General features: G+C 37.7%; 1 long non-coding RNA gene and 1 other non-coding gene across 3 annotated transcripts; both read right to left on the bottom strand.

Annotated features, from left to right (window-relative positions):
- Positions 1-1,542: 1,542 nt before the first annotated feature.
- Positions 1,543-1,649, bottom strand: LOC130456573 (U6 spliceosomal RNA). The gene has a single exon (XR_008915644.1). It is a non-coding gene; the product is annotated as a U6 spliceosomal RNA (small nuclear RNA).
- A 20,138-nt stretch (positions 1,650-21,787) lies between these two features.
- LOC107650732 (uncharacterized) lies at positions 21,788-26,856 on the bottom strand. Of its 2 annotated transcripts, none has more exons than XR_001626610.2 (3): positions 26,668-26,856; positions 24,374-24,476; positions 21,788-22,440 (listed from the first exon to the last, which is right to left on the bottom strand). It is a non-coding gene; the product is annotated as an uncharacterized LOC107650732 (long non-coding RNA). The 2 variants fall into 2 exon arrangements; XR_008911083.1 differs by lacking the exon at positions 21,788-22,440 and adding an exon at positions 23,802-23,889.
- Between the last annotated feature and the right edge of the window lie 640 nt (positions 26,857-27,496).

The following is a 27,496-nucleotide window of genomic DNA, read 5'->3' as shown; positions in this document are numbered from 1 at the left end:
GGATAGATATTAGTGAATAAAATGGGTGAATGGATGAGAGAGAGAGAGAGACAGAGAGAGAGAGAGAGAGAGAGAGAGAGAGAGAGAGAGAGAGAGACAGAGAGAGAAAGAGAGAGAGAGAGAGAAGGCTCATAGACTCATGAGCTTTAAAAGCAAAAGATACCTTAAAACTTATCTAGTCTAACCCCTTCCTTTTGCAAATAGAGTCCCAGATAAGTGAAGTGACTTTTTTATCACACAAACATCAAGTGTTAGAACTAGGGTTGAAATTTAATTACCCCCAATTCCAATTCAGGCCATTTTCAGGTCATGTCATAATGTCTTTTTTTCCTTCAATTATGAAGAAACAAACACAATGTAATGAATTTCCTCTTGTGTCTGCTTGTTGCAAACAATGCATGTGATGTTGGGCTCCAGCCCTGTTGGCTTCAGTTTCAATTGGTTCTGCAAAAGACCATGTTTCATCTGTGATCACAGGCTTGAGTTATGTGTGAAAATGTTGATTCACAACAGGGTTCTTAATATTGGCAAGAGACTCTTTAAACAGTGAGGTGGATTCACTGAATTTTGTGTGATTATCTTAAGCAATTCTAGACCTACACTGGAACCCACAATATATTAAAGAACCAAGGAAAGGCCTCTGGCATGTTAGGTGGACCTTTGATGGCAGATTTACAAAAGACATGGCCAAGAATCATACAGGATAAAAAGGTGTAAGAGGGGTCGGAATTTGCACTAGTGGAGATTATAATTAAAGACATTCCAGGCATTGCTGTAGCGGTCAAAAAAAAAATGCTACAAACCCAGAAAAATCAGAACTAGGGTGTGATTGTCAAGCTCTCAAAGAGAAGAAAAAGTAAAAAGAAGGGAAGCTATCCTAGATGATATTATTTCCCTAAAAAAGAAGACTGAGAAGATACCCTGGAATCACAGAATTTGAATGTGAGAAGAGACCTGGGGAGAAATAGATTCCCATCCATACCCAGAAGAAATACCTAATAAAATATGTAATAAGGGGTCACCCAGTCTTAGCTTAAAGACCTCCAAGGAGGAGGAACCTGCCACTTCTCAAAGCCACAGAGACAATTTTTAGAAAACTATCCATATTAAGAAGTTTCTTTTCTGGATATCAAGCCTAAATTGTCCCACAGATCAAGCCCTATACTTCCTCCATATGATAACCCTTCATGTCCCACTTTGGTTTCCTCTTCTCTAACCTAACTCTGTCCCTAGTTCTTACAACACATCCTCATATGACATGGATTTATGGTCTTTCATCATCCTAGATGCCCTTCTCTGTACACTGGCCAGTTTACCAAAGTTCTTAAACTATGAGACTGACAACCTGGAAAAATACAAAACCACTAAAATAGATGGCAAAACCAAATAGTTAATCAGGAAAGAGATAGGTCCATAATAATCGGCCACTACACAGAGCCAAGCACCAAAATTTACACAGAACTAAAACTCTGGGGCTCTGGGGACAATATCTCTTGAGAGGATTATGCCTGTTTTCTTTTTTTTTTTTTTTTTGCTTTTTATTTTAATATGGAATGCTTCACAAATTTGCGTGTCATCCTTGCACAGGGGCCATGCTAATCTTCTCTGTATTGTTCCAATTTTAGTATATACGCTGCTGAAGCAAGCACCTTTTTTAAATTCCCCAAATATATTTAAAAATTGACAAAATTTTATTTTCCAAATAACAACAAACATTTGTTTTCTCTCCCATGATTCTCACTTAAAATGAATAGAGATCTAAATTAATTAATTAAATTAAAATTTCCAAATCAAAAATTAATAATAAAATAAAATGAATAGAGAAACTTACAAAGGTGGCCAATATGGAAGTGTGTTTTGCATGATAATACACACATAACTTAGGTCAAATTGCTTACTATTTCTGAGAGAAGGGAGGGAAAGAAGGAAGGAAGAGAGACAGTTTGGGTCTTATAATTTCCAAAAATGTATATTGAAAATTATATTATTATATATGCTATATATAATATATTATTACATGTAATTGGAGAAATAAAATACATCTGAATACAAAAATAAATACTATATTACAAAAATGAATAAGGAAATAGGCTTTGAGTGATAATATATGTATAACCCAGTGGAATTGCTTGTCAACTCCAGGAGGGGGGAGGGTAGAGGAAGGGAGACAACATGAATCATGTAACCATGAAAAAAATGTTTAAATTAAAAAAATCTAAATTAAGAAAAATGAATAGAGAAAAAATGAAGTATATAATAGGGCAAAACAACCCCCTTTCCCCCCATTGTCCATGGTATAGTGGATAGAGTGCCAGACCTGAAATGGGGAAGACACATATTGCTGAGTTTAAATCCGACCTCAAACACTTCCAAGTTGTGTGAACCTGAGCAAGTCACTTAACTCTGCCTCAGTTTCCTCATCTGTAAAATAAACTGGAGAAGTAAATGGCAAACTATTCCAGTATATTTGCCAAGAAAACCTTAGATGGGGTCATGAATAATTATCACTGAAAAAATGACTGAATAACAACATGTCCAAAAATATATCTCATTCTGTACCCTGAACTCATCCCCTCTCCATCAGCAAGTGGGGAACATTGTTTAACACCAGTCCTCTGGAATCAGGGTTGGTTACTGCATTCATGGATCAGATGACTTTCCATCTTGCTTATCTAGGTAATGTTATTACTGTAGAACTTGTTCTATTGTTTCTGCTCACTTCATTTTGTATCATTCTTACACACCCTCCTACCATATATATCCTTTTCATCTCTAAAATCTTTCTGAGAATGGTCAATATACATAGAAAGATAATGTTGATGAAAATTTGAGTTGGGAAAAAACATTTCCCATATACTCATTAAATATAAAAGATACAAGTTTCTGTTTTGTTTGTTGTTTATTGATGACAAAAAAGTTTAACAAAATATAGTTCTAACGGTTCTCCTCCAACAAAGTACCTCCCATGCATATGTTTTTATTGTCAATGTGGAATCTAGAGGTCCCCGGACTTGTAGCTTGGAGGGATTTGGTGATCCCCAGTTTATTTAGTTTGGAGGCAGAAACCTCAGGTTTTAACCTTGTCACATGAGAGTTCTTCCCTGAGGGGAAGTCCTATTTCACTGATCTCACACTACTTTAAGATTTGGCTCAGTAGGTAGAGCCCTCAGTCTCACAAGCTGAAGGTCCAGAGTTTGATCCTCAGAAGGAGGCATGATATACTGGGAGAGGAGAGGCTTCTGGAGACAAAGAGAGTCATTTGACATCTTTTTGTTTTGTTTTGTTTGTTTTTTGAACCCTTACCTTCCATTTTGGAATCAACACTGTACTGGTTCCAAGGCAGAAGAGTGGTAGGGGATGGGCAATGGGGATTAAGTGACTTGTCCAGGGTCACACAGCTGGAAAGTATCTGAGGTCATATTTGAACCTAGGACCTCCCATCTCTAAGCCTGGCTCTCAATCCACTGAGCTACCTAGCTGCCCCCTCATTTGGCATCTTAAAATCTATTGTTAGTCTGAAATCAGTGAAGTAGGACTTTCCCTCAGGGAGGAACTCTCATGTGACAAGGTCAAAACCTGGGGTTTCTGCCTCCAAACTAAATAAACTGGGGATCACCAAATCCCTCCAAGCTACAAGTCCGGGAACCTCTAGATTCCATGTTGACAAGATCATACAAAATTCCTTGAGTATACTCAATTATAAGCATATAATCATCTGTTGTGTAGTCTATTGTTCCGTGTATATGTACACATTTGTATGTGTGCATGTGTACATATGTAAGTAGAGTATACCTGTGAATAAGTGTGTGTCTGTATAATATAGTTTGGGATTCAGAAATGAAAGAGCTGAAAGTATTGTAGAAGTCTCCCATATCAGGAATACTTTTTTCATTTAGAAAAAAGGTTCTTAATCCTTAATCTATGAACTTAATGTTTTTTGATATTTTGATAATTATATTTCAATATAATTGTTTTCCTTTTCAATTAAATAAGAAAGCCAGACCATGGGCAAGCATTTATAGGGCACTTTAAAGCATACAAAATCCTTTCTATCTATCATCTTATTTAATCCTCACCACAATCCTGTCTTTAGGTGCAATTGTTAAAGCACAACAAAAAGACAAAAATTTTAAAAGTAAAAAGGGGGAGGGAAGTTATGTGGTTCAGTGGATTGAAAGCCAGAGACAGGAGGTCCAGGGTTCAAATCTGACACTTCCCAGCTGTGTGACCCTGGGCAAGTCACTTAACCCCCATTGCCTTGCCTTTACCAGTCTTCTGCCTTGGAACCAATATACAGTGTTGATTCTAAGATGGAAGGAAGGGTTTAAAATAAAAGAGTAAAAAGGAACTTCAGAAGGCGTCTAGTCCAATTCATATTTGTGCTGGAATCCCCTCTATAACATTGCCAATAAATGTCATCTAATCCACCTTGGAATAGCTGAATGTCAGAAATAGTTGGATTTTTTTTTAACATACACATATTGGGTTGATATCTATCTTTCTTTAATCTCTACATATTGGTCCTAGTGTTAATCTCAAGGGTAAAGTATAACATGCTTTATTCTTATCCCACATGACAATCCTAATACTGAAAGACAGCTATCATGTTGCTTTCATGTCTTCTCTTCCCTAGACTAAACATTCTCAGTTCTTCCAACCTTATGTAACACATTGCAAGTCCCCTGTGGAATTCCAAGTAATGCTAATAATAAAATTCACATTTCTGTTGTACCCACTTATTTCTCAACTGTGACTGGCTCAACATATAGTCTTACTCCTGGTACCACCATTAGAGAACCTCTCTGAGAGTTTGTTACCTTCCCTCTCCTGTTCCAAAACATCATGATTTTCCTTCAAGATTCTACCCTTCTCTCTCTCCCTCTCTCCCTCCCTCCTTCCCCCAAAAACCTTTGAGTTCTTGTAGGTTCAAGTATCATTCCAGGACAATATGTTTCCTAGTTATTTTTCTACCCAGTTTCAATCCCTCTCCTGAACACCAGTTCCATATTTTGTACATTTCTTAGTACCTAATGGATATTGTCACCTAGCTATCTCATTGGCATCTTACAATATCCAAAAAAGAACTCTTATCTTTCCTCCTCCAACCTTCAATATTTGCATTGGGGGGAAAAAGCACCAAGATGTCAGTTACCCAGATCTATAACCTCAGAACCATCCTTCAGTCCTCTCTTTTTTACTACCTATATCTAATTACCTGCCAAGTACTCTGTATTATGCACATGTCTCATATTATACTTCTCTCCACTCAAATGGCCATGGGCAATCTTTACCATCTAGATTAGCCTAGATTACCGTATTTTAGTATTCTTCTGACTGGATTCCCAGGTTCCAGTCTTTCTCCTCTCCAAACCATCCTCACAGAACTATCAATTTTTCCTTAGGCATATTCTTCCCCTGCTCAATAATCTTTATTGATTCTCTATTGCTAAAAGGAAGGAGGGAGGGAGCAATTAGGTAGCTCAGTGGATTGAGAGCCAGCCCTAGAGATGGGAAGTCCTGGGTTCAAATATGACCTCAGATACTTCCCAGTTGTGTGACCCTGGGCAAGTCACTTAACCCCCATTACCTAGCCCTTACCACTCTTCCGTCTTGGAACCAATACACAGTATTGATTCTAAGACAGAAGGTACAGGTTTTTATTAAAAATAAATAAATAAAAGGAAGGAGGGAGGGAGTCAGGGAAGGAGAGGAAAAAAAGAAGGGATGAGGGAGGGAGAAAGAAAATTTTAAAAAAGGAGGGAAGGAGAGAGGGAGGAAGGAAAGAAGGAAGGATAAAAATATGGGAGGGAGGGAGGAAGCAAGCACTTATTAAGCCCCATCTATGAACCAGGCACTGTCCTGCATTTTAAAAATACTATCACATTTTTTGCAACAATTTTCTCTGAAAAAAAGCTTCATTTCTCAAATAAATAGGGAAATGAGCCAAATTTACTTTTGAAAAGAGCCATTACCCAGTTGATAAATGGTCAAAGAATATGAAAAGACAGCTTTTCAGGAGCAAAGAATCAAAGTTATCAATAGTCTCTACTGATTAGAGAAATGCAAGTTAAAATATCTGAGACACCATTTAACACCTACTATATTGGCTAATGTGCAAGAAAAGGAAAATTGCAAATTTTGAAGGTAATGTGGAAAAATTGGGACATCCACTGTTGGTAGAGTGTGAACTGTAAATGGCTATAAACTGCATACCCTTTGACCCAGCAATATTGGTACTAGATCTGTAATATCAAAGATATCCAGGAAAAGAGAAAAGGAGTCACATGTACAAAAATGCTTATAGCAGCTCTTTTTGTGATGGCAAAAAAATGGAAATTGTGGAGTTGCCTATCAATTGAGGAATGGTTGAGCAAGTCATGGTGTATGATTGTGATTGAATTCTATTGTGCTATAAGAAATTACAAGCAGTGTCGACTCTGGGAGTGGGGAGGGAAAAGAGGAGAGAAACAACATAAATCATGGAACTTTGAAAAACTTTTCAAATTTGTTATTGGAATAAAATAAAGATAAATTTAAAAAAAGAAATGACAAGCATGATGATTTCAGAAAAGCCTAGAAAGGCTTACATGAACTTATGCAAAGTGAAGTGAGAGGAACCAGAAGAGCATGCATAGGAACAAAAATATATGAATGATTTAGCTATTCTTAACAATGATCCAAGACAATTCTGATGGACTTATGATGAAAAATTTTATCCACCTTCAAAGAAAGAACTGATGGAGTCACTCAGGTTGTAAGTGTGTGGAGTCAGATTTGAACTCAGAAAGGGAGACCCAATGGTCCTATAAGTACAAAGTGCAAAAGTAGAATGCCATTAAAAGTCTTCTATCTTTAAAGCCATTCCACTGTACTCCTCTACCTCATACTTGTTCAAAAACACATAGGTAGATAAAAACTGCTGGGAAAATTGGAAGACAGTGTGGGAGAGATTAGGTTTGGATCAACACCTCACACCCTACACCAAGATAAATTCAGAATGGGTGAATGACTTGAACATAAAGAAGGAAACTATAAGTAAATTAGATGAGCACAGAATAGTATACATGTCAGACCTTTGGGAAGGGAAAGATTTTAAAACCAAGCAAGACTTAGAAAGAGTCACAAAATGTAAAATAAATAATTTTGACTACATCAAATTAAAAAGGTTTTGTACAAACAAAACCAATGTAACTAAAATCAGAAGGGTAGCAACAAATTGGGAAACAATCTTCATAAAAACCTCTGACAAAGGTTTAATTACTCAAATTTACAAAGAGCTAAATAAATTGTACAAAAAAATCAAACCATTCTCCAATTGATAAATGGGCAAGGGACATGAATAGGCAGTTCTCAGATAAAGAAATCAAAACTATTAATAAGCACATAAAGAAGTGTTCTACATCTCTTATAATCAGAGAGATGCAAATCAAAACAACTCTGAGGTATCACCTCACACCTAGCAGACTGGCTAACATAACAGCTATGGAAAGTAATGAATGCTGGAGAGGATGTGGCAAAGTGGGGACACTAATTCATTGCTGGTGGAGTTGTGAATTGATCCAGCCATTCTGGAGGGCAATTTGGAACTATGCCCAAAGGGCGATAAAAGACTGTCTGCCCTTTGATCCAGCCATAGCACTGCTGGGCTTGTACCCCAAAGAGATAATAAGGAAAAAGACTTGTACAAGAATATTCATAGCTGCACTCTTTGTGGTGGCCAAAAATTGGAAAACGAGGGGATACCCTTCAATTGGGGAATGGCTGAACAAATTGTGGTATATGTTACTAATGGAATACTATTGTGCTAAAAGGAATAATAAAGTGGAGGAATTCCATAGAGACTGGAACAACCTCCAGGAAGTGATGCAGAGCGAAAGGAGCAGAACCAGGAAAACATTGTACACAGAGACTGATACATTGTGGTACAATCGAAGGTAATGGACTTCTCCATTAGTGGCAATGCAATGTCCCTGAACAATCTGCAGGGATCTAAAAAACACTATCCACAAGCAGAGGATAAACCATGGGAGTAAAAACACCAATGAAAAGCAACTACTTGACTACAGGGGTGGAGGGGATATGACTGAGGAGAGACTCTAAATGAACACTCTAATGCAAATACCAACAACATGGAAATGGGTTTGAATCAAGAACACATGTGATACCCAATGGAATCGCGCGTTGGCTATGGGAGAGGTGGTGGGAGGGGGGAGGGAAGAAAAGAAAATGATCTTTGTTTCCAATGAATAGTGTTTGGAAATGACCAAATAAAAATTAAAAAAAATTTTTTTAAATGAGAAAGAATAGAAAAAAAAACAACACATAGGTAGTTAATGGCAGAAGTGGGATAATTATATGCATCCTATAAATCCAAATTCACCACTCATTCAACTGTCTTTCACTAGCTCCTAAGCTTCAACCTTCTAGTAAAATGTAAGTACTTTGAGCATAAGGGCTTTTTTCATTATCTTTGAATCCCCAGCTCTTAGACCAGTATTTTGCACATAGAAAGTACTTAATGAATGTTCATTGAATTGCATTTTGATACACAAAATGCTTTGCTAAAATAGCCCTGAAAATTAAATTTTATAAATCTTATTAGTCACATTTCTTTGAGATGGACACGGATTCATTCAAGTGAAGTGACTTACCCAAGATTATAAAATAAATAATGTCAACAACCCCATTTCCTTTACAATATGGAGTAGTTCTCTATGCCCAAAGGGTGCTAAAAGACTGCCTACCCTTTGATCTAACCATAGCACTGCTGGGTTTGTACACCAAAGAGATAATAAGGAAAAAGACCTGTACAAGAATATTCATAGCTGTGCTCTTTTTGGTGGCAAAAAACTGGAAAATGAGGGGATGCCCTTCAATTCGGGAATGGCTGAACAAATTGTGGTATATGTTGGTGATGGAATACTATGGTGCTCAAAGGAATAATAAAGTGGAGGAATTCCATGGGAACTGGAATGACCTCCAGGAAGTGATGCAGAGTAAGAGGAGCAGAACCAGGAGAACATTGTACACAGAGACTGATACACTGTGGCACAATCAAATGTAATGGACTTCTCTACTAGCAGCAATGCAATGATCCAGGATAATTCTGAGGGACTTATAAAGAAGAACACTATCCACATTCAGAGAAAAATCTGTGGAAGTCGAAACACAGAAGAAAAACAACTGCTTGATCACATGGTTCGATGGGGATATGATTGGGGTTATAAACCTAAATGATCACTCTAAGTGCAAATATCAATAATATGGAAATAGGTCTTGACCAAACACACATGTAAAACCCAGTGGAATTGTACATCAGATATGGCAGGGGATTGTAGGGAGGGAAGGAAAAGAACATGATTTTTGTAATCCTGGAAAAATGCTCTAAATTAATCAATTAAGTAAAATTAAAAAAAAAAAACAATATGGAAGAGTTCTCACTAGCAGATTCTCTGCAAATAGGTCAGTTTAAGGAAGTATCAGTATTCACATTGATAAATTTCTCCAGGCTCTCCTACATCCCCAAAAAGATTAGCTATACTACACAGACCAAACTCTAACAGGAGTTGTGGTTAGATCAGATCTCACCAAGGATAAATGAAGACTGAGAATGTCAAGGTTAAAGAGGAAATTATATCAGTACCAAAGTTGGCAGGAAACTTACAATATAGAACACCAAATATCAGAACTGAAAAAGAAATTAGAACACAGACTTCACAGTGTCAGCAGGACAGGATCTTAGAAATCATTATATTACAATCCTTTCAGGGTGGGAAAAAAAAAAACTAAGGCTGAGAAGTGGCTTGCCCAAGGCCAGATAATTAGTAAATGGTCAAGCGAGGACTAAAACACATATTCATGACTCTAAGAGCAGAATTCTTTCCATTACTCCATGCTGAGCCCAGAGTCTCCTCACTTAGGGATGAAGTTTATGGGAAATAAGTCACATTATGCCACAGTATGTGCTCATCTCCTTCATAAGAGCTTGAGTCAACTGGAAAATATCTTGCCACTTCAAACATTACATGAGGAGCAATTAGTCTTCTTCACCTATGATCATCCCTAGCAATATTATGACAACTGAAAGTCCAAAGTCCAGTGCTAGATGATTCAGAGAATTAAAACTTACTAATGATAGTGCATCATTGTATTTTGACAAGACATTGCAATGGAAGTCATGGTGCCACTACTGGGTGTGGTCAAAAGCTCAGTTCTTCACCAAGAAATGATTCAAGAACATCAAGTAATATTAGGTGTAGTGGAAAGAACTATGAATTTGGGGTCAAGAAACCTACTTTCAATTCTCCAGATCTGCTTACTACCAGCATGACTTTGGGCCCCAGATTTCTCATCTGCTTTTGTCTGACCTCTAGGTTCTCTTCTTTCTCTGAATTATATCAATTTTAACTAACAAAATATTAGAACTAGAACTAACTTTTTTATTAAAACCCTTACCTTCTGTCTTAGAATCAATACTCTGTATTGGTTGTAAGTCAGAAGAGTGGTAAGGGCTAGGCCATGGGAGGGAGTTAAGTGACTTGTCCAGGGTCACACAGCTAGGAAGTGTCTGAGGCCAAATCTGAACCCAGGACCTCCAGTCTTTAGGCCTGGATCTCAATCCACTGAGCCACCCAGCTGCCCCCTAGAACTAATTTGCAATGAATGAATGAACAAAAGAACAAGTGTGTAGAAAAAAAGAATTTATTCAGTCCTTATTATGGACAAAGTACTAAGTTCTAGGAATACAAGCAAAAAGGTAATACAGTCTCTGATCTCAATGAGATCACATTCTGTTTGACTTTTCATGGGTTCTCTTCCCTTATGGTCTCTTTCACTGATAGAATGGTTCCTCCAATAACCTTCATTTTAAGGATTCCCAGGCTAGTCTTGTCATCTTTCCTTTCCAGAATTTATTCTTGACTGTATTTTTCAAGCATGTGCAGATATCACCCTTCTCCACTATCTCCTCCCCTCCCCTCCTTCCTCTTCAGTTTTCTTTACTATACTGTTTCTTCTCAGTCCCAGAAGAATATAAGTTCCTAGGATGAAGACAATCTTTCTGCCTGCTTATACTTGCTTGCCCGTATTCATCCATCCCAGGGCTTAGCCCACAGTAATTGCTCAATAAATACTTGACTTGGCTTAGTTTGACATTCTACTAGGGGAGATAACAAAGGCAGGAACTTTACAATATAGGACTCACAACTGGAAGGTAAATTACAGCACAAGACATTTGGAAGTTCCAACTATAGGACAGTTACAAAGGTCTCATGGATCTTAGGGTACAGCATCAAAGAAAATGGCAAGGCCTCTTTTTTAATGTCACTAATTCCTGATGGTGAACCATTTCACAGTGTCAAAGATTCTCGTTATGAGAACTATCTTTTTGTGTCTTCATTAGCTGTTGCCATAACTCCTGCAGGAGCAGTTACCAGGCAGCATATCCAAGGGAATTGCTTCCTAAGATGATGGTTGAGGGTGATGGGCTAGAAGCATTGTTGATTCCCAAGGCTCTTGTGTTCTAAACACTGAGCTGCTGCACTGGGGGCTGGAGGTGACCAGAGTGGTGGGGGGTGGGGTGGGATTTGAATTGCTTGGTACATTCTGCTTCCTGTTTCTCCCTCAGTGTCCAGCATCTGGGAATGATGCAAAAGGGCTCCTTCAGAAAGTGGAATATGGAGCTGAGGCTGGAAAGAAGACTTGAATTCTCAGAGGTAGAGATGGGAAGGCAAACAATTCCAGGGATAGCGAACAGCCAAAGTTAGGTATATGGAGTGTTGTGTGCAAGAAACAGCAAGTTCAGCAGTGTGGCTGAATCATAGAGTGAATGAATGGGAGGAGGGTGTCAAATAGCTGGAAAGGCAGGAAGAAGTCAGGTTATAAACAGCTTTACATGCCAGAGGACTCTATCTATGATCCTGCTGATAACAAGGAAGCACTAGAACTCACTGATCAGTGCAGTGACCCAGTCAGATTACAATTTAGAAAAATCTCTCTGGCACCTGTGTGCAGGAGGAGGGAGCCACAGATATATACTTTTCTGAGCTTCATTCTCCTTGTCTGCAAAATAAGGAAGTTTGGGCTAGATTATTTGGATGGTACCTTCTAGATTAAAAAAAAAAATCTAACTCTGACTCTAGGATTGAAATTAAGGATTTCATTGAGGCTAAACCTTTGTTGTTGTTGTTGATGATGATGATGATGATGATTTTAGTATGTCATTTTTTCAGAATCAAGAGTACCACCACAACAGTTGATTCTTTGGGGGCATTAAAATGGAGAGGAATGCTAAACATTTGGGCTTTTCTTCATACTAGTTTTTTCTCACGGCCTTTATCTCCAATGGGGGTAGCAAAAACAAACCCGTATGATTGTGATTTAGGTTGGTCACATCCCAAGTTTTGATGCCATTTCAAATTCTGGCAGAAACATCTATTTGAAAGTTAGACATGGAGCAGACCATTAAACCAAAAATAAATCCCTTCTGCAGGTCTCTAAAAATAAACCTCCAGAAAAGCCTAGTATGGATAGGAGATTAAAACTGTATGGAAGAGAAATAGTCTGTGTTTAACCTACTTCTCTAAACTACAATTTACCAGCAGAATTCTTTGTTTCCCTATTGTTTCCATGCCTTGAAACTTGGTGTATAACTAAGCACTGGATTTGGAGTCAGCAGACCTGGGTTTGAATCTCAATTTTATTAAAACATTTCATGGATTTAGAAATCAAAGAGACCTCAAACCTTGTGTAGCCTGGCTCCCTCATTCTGTTACCTATATGATTTTTGTTGTTGTTTGTCCTTCATTTTTAAAGAAGACCAATGACATGGAATTATGTCTTCACTTGAGAACAAATTGGATTTCAATGAGGCAGAGTTGCTTAAGGTTGTCAGCCTCATATTCTCTTCTAGAGTCATCCAAGTCCAGTGGCAAGACACAATTCAGGACAACTGCTGATGGCCCAAGATGCAGTATATGACCTTGATATCTTATATGTCTGATGAAATTCTAAGCATACCACAGCACCTCCATTATTCACCATAATGGCTGTTGGAACAAATAACTCTCATTTGTGAATATTAAATTTAACTCTCCCCTGATTGTGAAGATTTAAATTGTAACTCAAGCCTATTTTTAGATCTTAATCCCCAAAGTGTAAACACCCTACTTAAAAGTTGAGTATGAAGATCTGCCCATTTTAGATTTAATCACCTCACCAAAGACACAAACACCCCATTCACACTTGAGTGGGGGAGGTCTGTGACCCACATGTGTGATAGTGGGTGATGAATCAGAATCGACTGACTGCCTTCTGGGCAGTCCTAGAGCAGAGCATAAACTGTGATTGGTAGACATAGAATTAGGGGAAGACACAGTAAGTGACACAAGAAAAAATGTCTTTAAAAGGGAGTGACAACTTCCTGAAAGGAGTTAAATTCTTCATGCTTTTGAGTTGAGGCTGGTGAAGAGGGGCAGAAGGATCTGTTGACTGGATCTGAGACCCTGTTCCTTTAGACTGACACATGTTGAGTGAAAAGCTGACTCTTAACTGCTGGATATTCAGAAGAGACTAACCTCAGGAGAGACCTATCCTCTTGAGAGAGATTCCCTGCATTCCCAGGGCCTTGGCTACAAGGGCCCAGGCCCCTCTGGTTAAGAACTAACTCTCCCTGCCCAGGGACCGGGAGTAAATTACTTAGTATTTAGGCTAGATATCTTACCTTATCCTCTCTCTAATTTCTTACTTCACTCTCTACATTTTGTAAATAAATTGTAAATCAAATCTCTTTGGAATTAATTAAATTCCTATTGACCACACTCTTAAATAATCAAGTCCAACCCTTTTAAAATTAACCCCATTTCCCCCTTACATGTTTGACCATTTGGCCAAGGGAAGTCTTCATGTACTTGAGATAGACATCACTCCCAACTCTCTAAGTTTGTGACCCATCAGTTACTTTCAAACTGATTTAGTCCATCTGCCAAGACAGTTTACTAAAGGATGGTTGTTGCACATGCTTCTTAGAGCCAAAGGTCAGAGTTGAGTGCCAGACAGACACCAAAGGTAGATGAGTAGCCCTGAAAAGGGCTCAGCAAAACCTCACACCAGAAGTCCTAGTCCTCCTTGAACACTCATACACCCCTTGATGATTTTCTAAGGATGCCAAAAATCATGGAACAAACCTAATTTCCAAAGACTAACATTTGAGGGTCATGCAAGGAGTAAGAGAGAAAAAGAGTTGATACTAATGGGCTACATAGAGAATATAAACGATACTATAAATGGCATGCAAGAAGTAGCACCAATTATATCATAGAGATCATAGTATCATGGCTCCAAGAAGAGGAAGAAGCTTTGGAGTCTCTGATTCTAACTCTTCCATTTTACAAATGAATAAATGGACCCCAGAGAATTAAAGTGATTCACCCAAAGTCACACCAAAATAGCAGCACTAAGATTGGAACATATGATTTCTTTCTATAGATGGGACAGTCATTGCACTGTACTATACTGTCCCTCAATGTATAATTGGAAAAGAGAGCTAACTAAACAGATAGCTCATTTCACTTTGCATCAGTTCATATTTCATCCTCTGATTTCTCTGTCACCACTGACTCAAAAAGCATTTTGGGATTTTCTAGTTAAAATGAAAATTGTCCAATTTTCCTAAGTTTATTAAGATTCCTAGAACAGTCCTCTAACCCAGAGTAAAATAAAAAAAAAAACAATAAAAATAATAAATTCTTTGCAGTTTCAAACAAATTTGTGAGATAACAAAATCTACTTTACAGGTAGGGATACTGAGACTCAGGAAGAAAAATAACTTGTATAAATTCACATGGATAATAGTTAACAAAGCCAGAACTCAGCCCCAGTTCTGCAGTTTCCTACTCCAAAACACTTTCCATTCTCTCACATAATCATTCATTTTCATGGGAAAATAACTTTTCTTCTTAGAGTGGATCATCTCTCATAGTAGAATCCTGACCATGCGGCCTCAAAAAAAGGACTGTCTAGGAAGAGTCATACCCTCATAGGATCATCAAACTGGAAGGAATGTTACAGACCATCTGGTCCACTCTCTTCATTTTATAGGCAGCCCTGAAGTCATTGGCCACCTGGGATCCATGGTACCATCTCTTGTCATGGTCAGAACATTCCTTGCTGACACTCTCATCTGTCAGTATTGGCATTCTAAGATACCATTATTTGCTACCTCTCTGATATACTAACCAAGGACCATTGTGTGCTACTATTATCTAAGTATAGGACATCACTCTGTGAGAAGGGAATGGGTCCTCCCTCCCAAAACTTTGTATTTCCCCTATGTGAACATAGAGTTCTCTTTGTCAAAGTAATAAATTCATAAAGCCTGGTTGAATTTCATTGAGTTGGATTCTAATAATCAGAAAATTCATTCACATTTATATGGCTTCCTTAATTTCACAAATTCTTTTACATACTTGATTGATTCTCAAAACAATCTTTTGAGTTAAGTACTATAAGCATCATTATCCTCATTTTAGAGATAAGGAAAGTGAGATACAGAGAGATTACAATATTGACCCAAAGGGACAGAAACTAGTGAGTGTCAAAGATAAGATCCAAACTCAGGTAGTTCCTGAATATATGTCCTGCATATATAAGTTATTTTTTCTCTCTTGAGTATAGTAATACTTTTTACAGGGCTTTCTGAAGTCAAAACAGAAAAGACCTCATCTCCACACTCTTTTAATAAAACAAACATTCAAATGATTCTATTTGATAGTTGATGAACCTGTGGAACTCTGGGAAGTCCCTTGATCTCTCCTCTTAAGGAACTCTAAGACTCTTACAGAAGTATTTCAGATCTGCAGAGACAGAGTTTCCTCACTAGAGAGTTATCTTCAACGATAAAACCATAGATTCAACTCAAAAACAACAACAACAAAAAAGTCTATGAACTGGAATGATCCTTATCAGCTTTCCTATTTAATTTCTGCCACTCCCTTCTTCTGATAATTTCATCTTATCTTTGTGTATCTTGGGAGTATTTTAGTTCTATCAATTCTTTGTTATCCACTATCAGTAGTTCCTAATAATGATAGCAAACATTCCTTTTGGCTATACAGTTTACAAAGTATTTTCCTTATAACAACCCTGTAATGCCCTGAGGTTGGGGTGAGGTAGAGGACAGCTAGATCTGCCTAGTGGATGGAGTGTCAGGCCTAGATTCAGGAAGACTCATCTTTCTGACTTCAAATCTGGCCTCAGACATTTAGTGGCTGAGTGACCCTAGGCAAGTTACTTAATCCCTCTTTGCCTCAGTTTCCTCACCTATAAGATGATCTGGAGAAGGAAATGTCAAACTACTCCAGTATCTTTGATTAAAACACTCCAAATGGAGATATGGTGAGTTAGAAAAGACTGAAAACAATTGAGCAATGAAACAATCCTAAAGGCAGATAAAGCAACATGGATCAGCAGATGGACTACTGGACATGGTAATAGAATGATCTGGGTTCAGATTTCACCCTTAGCAAGTCCTCCATCCACTTTTAGTTTTCTCATCTGCAGGTTTCTGGTAATAAAAACAGTACCAATTTCACAAAATTGGTGTGAGAAATAAACAAGATAAAATATATTAAGTGTTTCGAAATACTTAAGGTGCTATATAAATGTTAGTTGTGGTTATTGACACTTTTCATAAAAGAGAAAACTGAGGTTTCCTAAAATTTAAATGGTCACAAAGTTACCAAGTGTTAGAATAGGGAGTTGGGCCTCCTAATGTCACTCCAAAACTCTTTTTTAAACTATCTCCCTCCCCAACCAACACACACACACTGTATTCAGAGTCTCTTACTGCCATGTATCTATAGAGGTGCTATCATAACAATAATACCAACATTAAAGGCAATAACATAGCTACATGTGTTTTAGGAAAATTCATCAGATTATTAAATTAGGATGTGACAAGACTACAAAAATGTTTTCTTTTAAGTTTTTACAACAGGCTCTTCTAAATAGCCAATAGATTTAAAATATGGTTCAGTTTTTTAGAAATACAATTAACAGGGATTCATATACAATTTAAAATAAAATATTTCCTCCATGTATTGTAACAACCACTGGGGGCAAGTACAACTCCTAATTTGCCCTTCTATTATCCTTAGCTCTCACTGTAAGATTAGTCCAACTGCTTTTCCAATCATACATTTCCTGAGTAATATTTTAATTATATTTCTTGTTGGTAGTTTTTCATTGATGGTATAGAGAATAGAGAATTGGCCTTGAAGTCAGGAAGATCAGCCTTCAAACCCTTCCTCTGATTTATATTGGCTGTATTATTCTAGAAAGGTCACTTAACCTTTAATGCTCCATCCCCTTCCTCCCTAGTTTTAGAAAATGTACATATCTGCCTTGGTGAGGTGTATTACAGTGTTCAAGGAGGAATAGTACCTCTGATGTGAAGGCTTACTGATCCCTTTTCAGTATCGCTCATCTATCTTTAGTGTCCACTTCTCACCCATCTCTCATCTGTGGCTCCAAGAAGCCATGGCATGCACAGATGCCACGTGGAATGACTGATTTACCATGCAACCTCATAGTTATAATCCATCCTGTTTTGTCCTTCCTATTCAATCTCAGGGTCACTACTTATCTCACTGACTAACTCAAGGTACAACTCAGCAGGTGTATTTTAAGTAAGTCACCATGTACTATGCATGTGCATATTTTCTTTTTACTTAGGATTCAGAGTTAAGTCAAGAAAGGAGTTCACAGTCACCACTGCTGTTTATTGACAAGGATACTCAACAGGATATGTGCATTTTATCAAAAGTCCTTTCTAACTCCCATATTTGGAAGCATATTGATGATGTTAACTTCTGATGGAAAACATCAGTTGCTCATGAAGTGGCAGTGTTTGGTTTAGCCTACCTTGGTGGATGCTCTAGGCAATATTGTAACTCTCAACAATGATAGGGTGCTAAACAGAGTTATTATACCATTATTAGGGATTATTGTCTGCCTTTAACATCCAGTCTATGACAGGGTAATGTGGGTCCTCGCTGAATGTGCAAGTTTGTTACTATTTCTAGCAGTTCCAGTCAGCAAAAGTTACTAATCCCAAATCATCCAACCTTTAGCAATATGAAGAAACCCAATCCTTAGCAAAGCATTACTGAGCGTTCTGATCATAAGCAAACAGTGTCAAGTTCTCCAGTAGGGTTTCTCCAGTGAGGGTGTGTTCATGTAGATATATTCCAAACAAGCCAACCAAAGAAGAAAGCAAATATAGGGGGAGAGAACTATAACAACCATCTTCATTTGAACCAGATGTGGGATACAAGTGCAAGAAAGAAACAATTCCAGGACATGACAAAGAGAGTCCTTATGAGTAAGGGACATATAGAGGCATGGAACAAAGATGATTCACCATACCAACTTTCATGATGGTTTATTCATTCATGATGGCATATTTCATGAAAACAGTGGTGAAAAACTTCAGAACACTGATCAACACAATAACCAATCAGCACCCCAGAAGACGGTGATGGAGTGTGCTTCCCACTTCCCCTTAGCAGAGAGGTAGGAATGAGAAGTAAATTTTCAGACATTGTCCATATATAGATTATATATATATTGTACACACATATATGTGCATGAATGTACATATACATAGATATTTATGTAAATACATATATATTTATTTGTTACAAAGGGAGTGGGAGGGAGACAGGATTTGAGGGGAAGTTGGTGGGTGGTGAAAGTGACGAAAAAAGAAAAAAAGAAAAAAGATTATCAATGAAACATTAAAAAATAGAAGTGAGGCAAAGGAAATTCAGAAAGGGACACCAATAGTATTGTAACTACAGCATTCAGTTTTAAATATAGCACTCCCCTCCTCACATACACACACAAAAAAAGTTGTAATAGAGATTGACAGTTTCATATGCAAGAGTTCTTTTTCTGTCCTAAGTCTATATGCAGAAAGCCTCAAGTTTGCTGATATTTGTCAAGCTTACAATAATAAAAAAGGGAGAAAAGTTTAAAGTGAATTTCATGGATCACAAAGGACTGGAATACCAAGATACCCTGGCCTGCTGCACATGGATTGGACAATGTGTTTTCTTTACCCATTTTTGTCCTTTAAGGATTATTACAATGATTTCTTTTGAGTGGCTATGAATTTTGTTGAGAAAGAATTTTGTAGCCTAGGGTCTGGTACAATCAGCATAATGTCATCAAAGAACAGGTGAGGTCCATATAAAGGGAATTCCTATATCTAGCATAGTGCCTATCACAAAAAGGGCCTTTAAAAAAGTCCTTATTGAATGAAGGAATAAATTTTATCAGTTTTGATCCAGGACATCCTTTTGTTAGAATCCAATCAACACCCCTGACCTGATGATATTGCTGGACAAATCATCAAAAGAGAAGTTTCTCCATGGCAAAGGACTAGTTGAGGTAAACCTTGAGAGCCCATTATCAGTAGAGTTGGCCAATGGGTAATGAATTCTTTGGCCACAATAAGTCACAAACATAAGAAAAATACAAAATAGTCCACAGTGAAGCATATTACACCTATAATAACAACCATATGAGATGACAGTGGAAATGTTTTGTTACTATTAAAATGAGTGATCACATCTTTTCATTTTCTGAATATTATAAGTAGATACCAAAACAAAATTTTATTGATTTTTAGTCAACTACATGAAATCAAGAAATGTCTGAAAGTATGTTTTGTTGTAGGTATAATCTCCTGGCATGTATAATTACATGTTAGGCTATAGAGGTACTAGGGTAAGGTGGAGGTGAAGGGGAGGGGATCACAGTAACAACAGTAATATACAATGATCAACTGTGAGTGATTTAACTCTAACAGTGCAAGGATCCAAGACAACTCTAAGGGATTCATAATGAAAAATGCTATCCACCACCATAGAAGGAACTGGAGTCTAAATGCAGATTGAAGCATATCATTTTCCACTTCATTTCCTTTATAAGTTTTTTCTTCTTGTATAAGTGGAATGTGTTTCCCATGACATGACAAACATGGAAATACATATTACATTATAACATATGTATAATCTATACCATATTATTGGTCATTTCATACAGGGAGGAAAGCAAAGAATATAAAGCACAAAATGTCAGAAAAACAGCATTTGTTACATTGTGAAAGGAGTCACATTCCACTTATTTAAAATTCTATTTATATGTAATGTGGAAGAGAAAATATAATAAAATTTAAAAGCAAAAAAAAATTTCAGGGGCAGGAAGTTAAGGGAAAATTGTGAAGATTTCAGCTTGACCAAATCCCTACTCAAGAGTTTCCTTCTAGATAGTCATGTCACATCTCTGGACCTCAGTTTCTTCTAAACTAGAAAGTTGTATAAGCTTCTCATTAACGTACCTTTCAACTTTAACATTCTCAGAATGGATGGAAGTTGCATAAAAGCAGATATTGGTTTGATATAAAGAAATACTCATTAATTACTGAAGCTTCAAAATGTAAGTGACTGCCTTGGAGAGTTATTGAACTCCCATCAATGGTTGTTTTCAGACTCTTAATGATAATTTGTTAGGAATATTGTTGAGACAATTCCTAGTCATTTATGATGTGGGCTTGCCATTCTTGGAAGTCCCTTGAACCTTGAAGATTCTGTAATGATGTGATCCTATGATACCTGGTATCAAAATCCACCAGACACTTTAGCTGAGCTTAGAGGTTTGAACGTTGCTCTTTTGGATGGTATAGCACAAAGGTGAGATCCCTTTAAAGTTCTAAAGAATATCTATCTGAACACTTCCTCACAAGAAAGTCTCTCAAAATACTGAAGAATGGATGAAGATCAACTATAATTAATGAATATTTCTTTACCTCTGATCTCCTAAAAGCCTTTAAGTAAGAGAGCTTTTATTCAATGGGCATGCACTTCCTAGGGATAGCTAGGTGCACCATGCTTCGAGTTCCAGTCCTAGGGTCAAGAAGACAACTTCTTGAATTCAAATCTGTCCTCAGACATTTATTAGCTGTGTGATCCTGGGCAAGTCACTTAACTCTGACTCAGTTTCTTTATCTATGAGAGAGAGAGAGAGAGAGAGAGAGAGAGAGAGAGAGAGAGAGAGAGAGAGAGAGAGAGAGAGAGAGAGAAAGCTGAGAAGGAAATGGCAAATCTCTCCAGGATCTTAGCCAAGAAAACCCCAAATGGAATCATGAAGACTTGGACATTACTGAAAATGAATGAACAACAACATGCACTCCCTGTCTTGGATACAGAATACTATAAAAATATACTATATGGATTCATGAAATTGACTCCAAATGAATATATGATAAATTTTCCTTAAAAAATAATAAGGGTGCTAGCCATCAAAGTCAGGAGAAATGGCATGGTGTTGAAATAAGCTTCTGGGGCTAGAAGAATCTGTTAGCTTCTGACCTGAGCTTTTCACATTTTTCAAAGGAGGTCAAATTGACCAGATTCCCTGGAAAATCCAGAGTTGCCTCAGATTGCTCCATGAAATAACTTTCTAGTCATACAGAAGAAGAAGCAGAAAGGGTTCAGGAATCAAAGAATTTCAGTTGTATGGAAACTTAAAGCGTCTCACTTCAACTCTCTAATTTTATTTTTACTATGAATTTTACACATATGAATATTTCAGCATATAATAAAAAGAAGACTGTATATGAAATGGAGTTTTGCTATGTAGTTTTTTAAAGTACATGTTAAATTTAACTAGATAGTTAACAAAATTTCCCTACTTGTCTCTTTTCCTTTCTGAAATTCCCCCTGCTCTCTTCTGAGTATTTAAAATTTTTCATTGATTCTCTTTTTTTCTTTTCTCTTCTCCCTTCTCTTCTTTTCTCTTCTCCTCTCCTCTCTTTTCTTTTCTCTCTCCATCTCCCCCTCCCCCTTTCTCTTGCTGTTAGTCTTTCCTGAGATTTTTTAAATTGGGAATGACATAGTACAATGATTCTAGAACATCATATGTATGATATCATTGCTTTGGGGTATATATTGCCAAATTATATTTCCCCTCATCTTGTTGGCATTGAAAATATATCAGTTTGTATTTTGAACATAAGATTTCCAATAATTTGTGAGATTATGAATTAACAAAGTGTATCTTTCATCTGTAATCTCTTTTGGATATGAAATAATAGTTTTTACAGAGAGATAGCATTAAAATGAACTTCACTGGTTTCCTTCCTTTCTTCCTTCCTTCCTCCCTTACAATCTGTCCGCATCAGATCTAAGACAGTAGAGCAGCAAGGGTTAGGTAATAGGGGGTTAAGTGACTTGCCTAGGGTTACACAGCTTGGAAGTGTTTGAGGTCTGATTTGAACCCAGGTCCTTTTATCTTACCTGGTATGCTATCCATTATGGTTTCCTTCAAAATTGAGTTCCCAAACTTAGTCTGAGCTCCTCGGGATTTTCCTGATGTCTCCTTCAACATGAATGTGACAACAAAATCACATATGTATTTATTTGAATTTTTATTATGTTTCATGTCCAAACCATTTGTATGCAGTGTTAGCCTATTACAGATGACAATCAAACAATTTTTATCATCATTAAACTGATTTTTAGGTTACATTATTTTGGATCATAGAGTCTCTCTGAGTATTTTTAAAATATCTCCTCCCAATCTTTTTCCTTTACCTATTCATTCTCTTTAACTCTGATCTTCTACAAAAGGTTTGAGTAGCAGAGGTCTATCACATTTCTACCAACAGGTGAGAAGCCTGGTTTATCATTGTCCTCTAAAATCAGAATTGTTCATTGTATGGATCAGAATTCTGAAATCCTTTAAAGCTGTTTTCCTTTACATTATTGTAGTCATTTGTATAAAGTGTTTTCATTCTTTTCACTTTTTATACACTCATGAATTTTCCCAGGTTTCCCTGAATCCATTATATTGGTTATTTCTTATATCACAATAATATTCCATTACCTCCATATAACATAATTTGTTTATTCTCCATAATTATTTTTCTAATTGGTTTATGTCCACTTTGTTTCCAGTTCTCTAATACTACCAAAAGAATTGCTATAATTATTTTTGTACATGCAGTTCCTTTCCTTCTTTGAGGTATATGCCTGATGCCCTTAGATCAAAGGATATGCACAGTTGGCTAACTTTGGCTATATAGTTCCAGATTACTTTCCAGAATGGTTAGAGCATCCCCTTTATTTTACAAACAAGAAGGGTTTTTTTTTTCTTTTTTGTTTGTTTGCTTGTTTGTTTTTGCCCAAAATCATGCCACAGAAAGAGGAAATTTGGCAGGGAGAGAAATAATTTGGTTTGTAAAATGTCAGAAAATGATTAATAAAACCATTTACATGTACTTTGGAAAATAAAATAATAAAGACATCGAGAGAGAAAAAAATCACATCACAGTAGTTGGTACCAATTGGAACTACAACTGCATCCCAATTAGGGCAAATAATGACTTCTCGTCCCATTCCACCGCGGTAGCAAATATTCGAATTCTCTCTGATCAGTTATCATTTGCATTTGGTTCAAGCCCAATGGAAATATGCAGTATGGACTCAAATAATATGGCCACTTCAGAGGAATTCACTGTTTGCACTAATCAGGACTCAGCTGTAAAATCAGGTCCCCGGAGACCTCTCTTCCAGAGTTTTAATTTCATTTTATCGAGGAGAAAATTGAGGAACAGAGGTTCTTAAGTGAGTTATCGCAGGACATGGGGAAAGAAGGGGAGAGTGAGTATTGGCTGGCTACTCCTTAACACCAGCTCCTACCCGCCCTCTCTCCCCCACCCCCCACCTTCTTTTCCAGTACCTGACCGAGCAGATGTTCAAGAGAGAGGGAGGGATGTAATCCAATCAAAGCAAGCGTGGAGAGGACAGAGGGAAGCTGCCTCCTTGTCTAATGAGAAACATTGTTGCCAAACAGACTTTGGGGCTTTGCACATGGTGTGAAGTCCTTGTCCCCAAAGTGAACTCTCCCAGCTCTGGGCCCAGCAAACGGGGCAACTCTCCATTAGGGCCCTTCTTTTCCCTCCCTTTTAAGAGAACAGCCCGATTGTGTGGATTTCACAGTCTGAACGGGACTGAAAGGAGTGGAATTAAGTTTCTATCACGGCTCTTTTCAAGAGGGCTGAGTCTGCGATTGGCCTCCAGTCAGAATATATGAATCTTTTGTATGCCGGAGCCGGGTTGCATTAATTGCCTCTTCTATTTCCCTGACACCCTTTACAGTGGAAACGTACAGTAATTAACATGGGGTTCTGCCATTGCCTGTGTTTGAGCTAAAGGAAGCTGCTGCCCCGAGCCTGGGAATTGGGCCCGAGGGTAGGGCTTGGGGGTGGGGGGTGGGGAGCCGCAATGGATGAAGCCGCGCATTTTTCTACCTGAGGATGTAGAGTGCTGCTGCATTTCTAGCTGGAATCCATCCATTTGGGTTAGTTGCTTATGCTTGATGTTGTTTCTGCTGTCAGAGTCTGGGAGATGTTTCTATGACATGTGTTGTTAATAAAAAAAAATGTAAAAAAAATTAAAAACCCGACTGGCTAGGACACTGGAGGATACACCATAGGGAACAGTCTTGCGAGAGGGGGGAACCAAGGGGCCCCAGCAAGGTGACCCCATAGGGCCTTTCCAGCTCTAATTTCGAGAATTCTGTGATTCTGGGGGCCCCCGCAGGCAGGGACAGAGTCAAAATACCGACACACCCCTGAAAGGGACTTGAAATCACAACGGAAAACGTTTTGTAGAAAGGAGATGGAATCTGGCCCCAATGACTGGTGCCTGCCAATATTTTGGCTGGGTGAGTTTTTCAAGCTGCTTTCTTGTCACTCTGAATCGGATGATTCACGCTGGTAGCATGTTGTATCGGTTAGCCAGTAATGCTTCCTAATAAAAGACTCTTTAAAATGATTTCTTAAAGACACAGAGGAATTTGTTTCTTGCAGAATCGAACCTATGTTCTTAATCAAGGCTGATTGAATAAAACAAGCTGCAAGCAGCAAAAGGGGGTTAATTTAACAGCTTGCTGATGAAAATCTGTCACTGCCTCTTTCCCCCTACTCTCGCATGAGAACAGATGGTTTTTAACACAAAGTTTAGAATGCAAAGTTAATTTTAAAAAAAAATCTATTCCTCTCTCAATCTCTGAACTAAAGCTTTAAATGTTCCCTCTACTAAAAGAAATGCCAATGTACTTATTTTGAGCTCTGAAATAAGGAAATGGACTCATTATGCCTGTAATTACCAAAGGAGAAGTGCCCCTGGATTAGTGTCATGTTGAGCAAGGCAGGAGGCTGAACTTTTTAGAAAGGGGATTCAGTGGATTTTACTTGGGGCTGGTTTCTTTCCTCAGTCTAGACCCAACTGGCAGTTCCAGTCACTTCATATTTCTCAATAAACTCCAAAGACTACATACAGAAAGGTTACATGTTTGGGGGTAGCAAGATTTTCTTGATATGGATCATAAAGTTGTAAAGATACCTTTGAAAACAAATCCCCTCTTTTAGTATGTAATAATTCATATTTAAATAGTGATTACAAATATAATTATAGTTTTTCTTGAAGAAGAAAACTGGGACCAAGAGAGGTGAAGGTGATTGCCCAAGATTACAGAGAAAATAAGAGAGTGGATTCCTCCCATTTAAGACCCAAGATTCATTCCAATAGATGCATCAGGCCAATTCCAATACACTTTGGAAGCCTCTACAGGTTTGCACTGTGAAGTGCTAGGAGGATTATGAGTCGTGCCTTTCTGCATCAACTATATTTTCTTTTCCTTCCTTCCTTCTTCCCTTCCTTCCTTCCTTCCTTCCTTCCTTCCTTCCTTCCTTCCTTCCTTCCTTCCTTCCTTCCTTCCTTCCTTCTTCCTTTCTTTCTTCTTTCTTGCCTTCCTGTCTTCCTTCCTAGGTTGGGACATGGAAAAAAGTGCCATATTTGAAGTCTAGAAAACCTAGTTTTGAATCTAGTTCATCCATTTACTATTATTTAATTTCTCTGGTCCTCTGTTTTTTTCAGCTACATATAATAGGATGTTGGCCAATAAAGGCCCAGTCTTTGGATCATTATCATATTTATCCTTCCTAATGGGCTTGCCTATAGTGAATCCAATGCTCCCAGTTTAGGGATTTTTTTTTTATAATACCTGTCCTGGAGATTCCTGCTGAGGAAATACTTTCTTGTAAGAGCAAACTGAAGTCAGCTAGTTGATTATTATTAGGGATAAAACAACAGATGGGGCTTGTGAGTCCCAGCATTAAAAGTCCTTAGCCCCTCAGCATTACCATTTGATAGAACCCTGAAGAAACCACTGCCTTTGAAAATAGGAGCTGAGGGAATTTGCCCCAAAAGAGATGCTATATACAAAATAAAGAGATTGGATTGGATGACATCCATTCCAGTTCTAAACTTGTGATTTTATGAGCTGTCTAGACCTTTGGATCTTTAAGTTCCAGTACCCAGTCCTATTTACCTACCTTGTAATTAGCTAATTTGTATTCAATCCTGCATATGTTTGGTACATATTTATTTTAGATATCTTATATGCATATATTATCTTCATGAATAGAATACAAGTTCTTTAAGAGGAGGGATTGTTTCAACTCAATGTTTAATAAAATGATCATTGATTAATTAATTGATTCAAGAGATTTTAATAATCATGTGTGCAGAAAAGGAGTACCTTGCTACCTGTATCTCTAGGCTTGGGTAGGTTAGGTTGAATGTAGTAAAGAAGGCTGAATTCTTTCTTTGCTTGGCTACCTTAGAAATCATTCTTCACCCTTTAAAAAAGGATGAGAATTTTTTAAATAACCTTAAAATAGTAGAGCTTGCAACGTATTTCAGCTTTGTAGAAGTCTGAGATATCCTGATGGTTGCCACAGGGGACACTGAGTCAAATCATTGAAAATAAGTACTGAATATGGGGATCAGGAATGAAATCATATGAAAGATCAGGGAAAAGAGAGAAACATTTTGTATATAAGTATGCAAAACAAGTCTTTTCCCCTTAGATGATCTTTGATTTTGTCCTGAGGAAGGACTGGTTAATGCATCTTTACATTCAGACTGCCTAACCGACTACCATTCCATTCCATTTGTCCCATGCAGCTGTTTTGCTAGTTTTTTCCCATGGGGGTGAATTTAAGCACTGAAGACAAAAAAAGATAGGATGAGCCAGAAAACTACCAGGAAAACCATGCTTCTGCTTTGTTCTCTTAGATACTTCATGCCATGCCATGACCGGGACTCAGAACTGAGAGCTCTCTTTGTAAGTTGTTGATTAAGTTTGTGGGGATCATCACTACTAAAGAGGATATGAGAGTTCCAGGATGGTGTAAGGATTGAAATTCTCAAGAGAGAAAGGAGTGAGGAGTGGGAGATCAGAAATTCATCTGTCTTCCCGTATCACATTTGCCTCTAAGAGTCAACCCTGAGGTTCTGGCCAAGCAAATTCTTCCCTTAATTCTTCTCCCCATACTGTAGGAATGGTGATAATGATCTGGAGCATC

This window comes from Monodelphis domestica, chromosome 1 (assembly GCF_027887165.1).
Source record: "Monodelphis domestica isolate mMonDom1 chromosome 1, mMonDom1.pri, whole genome shotgun sequence".
NCBI classification, from domain to species: Eukaryota; Metazoa; Chordata; class Mammalia; order Didelphimorphia; family Didelphidae; genus Monodelphis; species Monodelphis domestica.
This window is presented reverse-complemented; position numbering and strand designations above follow the sequence as displayed.